This window comes from Vanessa tameamea, chromosome 20 (genome assembly GCF_037043105.1).
Source record: "Vanessa tameamea isolate UH-Manoa-2023 chromosome 20, ilVanTame1 primary haplotype, whole genome shotgun sequence".
In the NCBI taxonomy this organism is placed as follows: Eukaryota; Metazoa; Arthropoda; class Insecta; order Lepidoptera; family Nymphalidae; genus Vanessa; species Vanessa tameamea.
This window is the reverse complement of record NC_087328.1, coordinates 6,319,230-6,324,053: the sequence shown is the minus strand read 5'-3', so window position 1 is coordinate 6,324,053 and position 4,824 is coordinate 6,319,230.

Sequence of the window (4,824 nt, the reverse complement as noted above, 5' to 3'; positions counted from 1 at the left end):
TTTTACATTTAAAAAAAAAATATAATATATGTAACTATTATCGTATAAAAAAATGAAATAAAAGCGTATTCTGTCGTGAATCTCTCCAAAACATTAGTTCTTCATGCCATATCTTGACTTGCCAGTATCTATTTTATTAACTTACAATTAATTTTAACGTTCTCTTCCAAAATAAAATTATATTTTTTTTATTTAATTATGTTACAATCAATAAATTGTTATACGTATAATTTTATTTTTATTTAAAACCTTTTTGTCTGATTGGAATATGTACTTTATATTTTAAAACGGTACATATATACAACTGCTTATAAGATTTTTGATAGTCTTTAAAGAAACTAATTATCTGAGAGTAGGCTTGAGATTGAAATTAAAATAAATCAACTTGGGCCATTTATATTAAATAAATATAGAAATTCTTATTAAAAAATATCGAAACAAGGTAAATATATTTTTTCAAGATATAGGCGTCGCAGATATATATTGGCATAAGAAACTATTCATTATACTCCAAAGCTCTACCAACCTTGGGAAATTAAATATTAAGTGCCTGTAGTTACACTAATCCACTCACCCTTTCAACTGATACACAACAATACTTACTTACTGGCGATGTAAGGACTGGTTAATATATCTTACAGAGTCATTGTCTATGGGCATAGTGGCCACTTACCATCAGGTGGCCCATACGCTCGTCCGCTAACCTATACAACAGACTCAATATTGCTGGCGTAGCCACCGTCCAAAACTGTAAGAAATATTACTTACATCGCCAATGCGTCCCCAACCATGGGAGCTAAGATTTTATGTCTCTTGCGCCTGTAGTTACACTGGCTCACTTACCCTTCAAGCATCAAGGAACACAACAATACTAATTATTGCTGCTTGGCAGTAGAATATATGAGGAGTGGGTAGTATCTAATCGTCGCGTCGAGAAAAAATTCAAAAAATTGTTTTAGCAGCACTTTTAAGTAAATAACGTAATTAAATTGAGTAGTATTTTTTTTAAATATACTGCATAATTGCATCTTAATTTAAAGTGATAAAGTAATGTAAAGTAACAGTGTAAATGTGAAACTGTTGGGTCTTATGATGGCCTCCATTCCGTTTGATCTTATTTCAACGGCCTGCTGTAATTTGTTATTGTAATGGAAGGAAATAAAATTAGGAAATTCACTTTTTGACACTAAAAGAGCACTACTACCCTTCGCGTTCGAATTGAGCAATATATTTATGTAAGATAAATTCCATATGAACGTCATAATTTTTTTACAATCAGCTCAAAGATATACGTAATTAGTACTTTTTTGCCAGGGAATGTTCGTACTCTACTATAACAGGGATTTCATTTTAATACTAAGAGTATAAGTGCTTTCTACCGAAGAATCCGAAACCAATCTAATTACTCTATGCTTAAGGTTCTTAAAGCAGTTCAATCTTATATAATCCCAGACAAACAAAACAATGAAGATTCGATTATTTTTTAGTTTATTGTGTCAAAATCTCTTTGCAGACTGTTGACGCCTTGCAATGACTAACCGGTGTTCCCCGAATCCGGTGCAATTTCAACATACTAAACATAATTGGTTTTTAAATGACCTAATGTTTGCTACGTCCACACATGATCAAAGGTCAACTAAAGCGTATGTTAATTCAATCCCACAGCCTTTCCGTCTAGGACCGATGAAGACCGTGAGAAGAATGCGGAAAAAAAGATTGTTTCAGTCAATAAAAAATAGCTGCTGATGTCTCCCATTATCAGGGCTTTACTCGTTTATGATAATAAATAAAGAATAAAATGATAATGTACGGAATTAATTTTTTTGTAATATTTTGTATGTTTTTTAATAATTAGGCGTCGTCCCCAGAATATCGGTTATCGAGTCGGGCCAATAGAAGCTATTGACCCGAGCTGCTACAACGCTGTTAGTAAGATTTATTTTTCTGATCACTAAAAGTTTAGGCAACAATACAAATGTTTTTGTTATAGGGGTGTTCTAGTATTTAAAGAATGTAGTTTTAGTAACAAGTAAGTAGATGAGAGTTTGGGAATTTACTTAACGATAGTTTACACTTTTCCACTACGGGTCATAGTTTATTTTCCTTTATTATTTAAATTTTCGTAGTTAAATCTAAAACTAAACAAAAAAAAATTTTTTTTTTTAAAGTCATTCACATAGGTAAATACATATATATATTTAATAAAATCGACAAAGATACACACATAATATTGTACGTGGTTATTTAACTCGTCCGGCCTTTCTTTATCTTATAATATCCCAATGAACTCTGCCCTTGAGTAACATATTAGTGTATAATGAATATTTATAACTATATATACAATACAATATATAAAGCTAGAGTTTGTATACTGGAATGGGTTAAACTACAATTTTATTTTGATCGAGGAAAAGATAAATAAAACTATAACTTAAAAATACACAAACAAACGTCCACAAATCATTGAATATTTAGTTAATGAGTTGCACTTGATTATGTATTCATTATACAAAGTAAACAGATACGTATAAATTATAATTAAATTTAAAGGGAGAAAATTTTAAAGCCCATGTAACGGACGAGTATTTTTTGTTTCCATTGTCTGAATCGAAAACTGTTAAGGGACAAGGCGTTTGCTACGTCGAATAAAGATTTTTCGTGAATTAGTCAAGCATCGATTTTTATTTAAGAGCTGTGTAATCTTTTTTCTTTGTTTTTTCACTTCACAATTTATACGTAATATAACCCTCTTAGAAAGGGTGTGGTTGTAGATCGGCCGACCAAAACGATGTTTTTAATATTCAGTAGTTTTTTTTATTAACAAATAATCTTTATTTATTTAGGCTTTTTCTCCGAGGCAATTCTTCATACTTCTATGTCAAGTAGCTCTCAGTGATTTTATAATACGTAAATTCCGCTGTTTCCTGCAATGATGATGTAATTATTTACTTGTTACGAGTATGTGGCTAATTTTTTTTTTAATAACATACACGATGCTGGGGTCGCCCAGCATCTGCGGGGTATTGCGCCATACCATCGGCTACCACCAGACCCAAGAGGACTACCACGCGACCTTACCCAGCAATGACCGTTTCCTTGTCGCTGGCTGACGGGCGCTCGACATAGCTGAGCGACGGGTGAAGCTCGCCGATCGCTGAGGCTCGATCGCTCTGCGGCGTGAACCTCGGATCAGACACCACGGGCTATAATCCACCCAGTGACTCGTTTGTCGTTGCAGACGGCGTTGCCACCACTGTGGGGGGTCATCGCCCCGACCAGTTACCCCGGACAGTTGCTTTGACATCAGCTTGATTGACAAATAATCAATATTAATCAATTTTAAATAAATATAAAAAAAAGAAAACTTGAAGCTTTGAAAGTTTATGGATAAACATTCTTAACCGCAACCTGTGGACAGCAACTCTCCAAAGGGCACACGTTGAAAAACACTGTGTTTTTGTCATACTTTTACTTAATACTCCAAATCTTTGTTAAGAACAACGTAAGTCGTATTAAAATAATTACTTATGCAATGAGGTTATGACCTCAATTGCTCTAACAAAATTCTATAATAATTTGCTTTTATTGTTAAAATATATTGTGGTTTGTTTGGTTCTGAGTACTTCTGCATACAGCATAACTGCACTAAATGTTTCTAGTGACTTATAATCTATAATTATCAAATGTTTCAAAGAAGAACCATGTCATTCATAATAACAAGCTCCCATATTATGTTTTTCTGGTTATTTGTGGTTGATAAATTCTATGCGTTTGCGTGTTTTCAGTGGCATAGTTAATATAAATATTCTATAATTAGATTAATTAGAAATTAGATTTGTATTGCCTACCTAAAAAAAAATATTAAACAAAATATACAAAACTTATGCAAGAAGATGCAGATCGTTTCGGAGGTTTTTAGTATATAATTCATGATCAAGCAGGACAACATCAGTCAGGGTGCACCCTGGGCAACGGGGCCGGCTTGAGCTCGCTCATCGGCCACGGCTAAGACTGACTCACTTTTGCTTGTATTTTTTTTTTTTTTAATACAATATAATTAATTCAAAGAAGTTGAATATTTTATTGCTGGTTTAAGGTAAGTATCTAAGTTTCCTTTTCTAATATTAGCGAGTCTATTAGAGTTAATGCGTTTCATGGAAAAGTGATGCCTATCTCTTGTTAAAATGTTTAATAAAGTAAATGGTAAAGATCATTTCATACGAACGGTCAGAATAAATATTATTATAATCGCAGCTTAAGTTAAGTTTAATCAATGATTGTGTAGATGGCAACCGTCGTTACTATAATGACTCGTAATTAGGCCGACGAATTCGAGTCTCCAGGTTTTAACCCCAGATGGAGCGCTGCGGCTTTCTTTCTTTTCTATCTAACAATACTATAAATTATAAATTCCTCTTTAATCAAATAACGTATTTTTACAATTTTTTGTACAAAAAAAATTAGTATCAGATGAACAGACGACGAGACGATATGTCTACCTATATATTTGTATTGCGTATTATAAGATTTTATTATAAAATATGTTCAAAACAATTTTCTAAAATAATTGCCATAAAATGTCTTCATTTACATAAATTTACAAAAATAACATGGAAACTTAAAACCCCCGATTTCGTCTGCTTATATTTACGTTGACAGTTTTAATATTATTAGAAGCATAGTTAAAACAAAAATTGTGACGCCTGGAAATAAAACATGTAGTCACATAAAAAAAAAACAATAATTGAAAAGACAAACTAAAGGCACGGACAACACGTGTGATATTTGATTATTTATATAAAAAAAAATACGTACACGTGATAA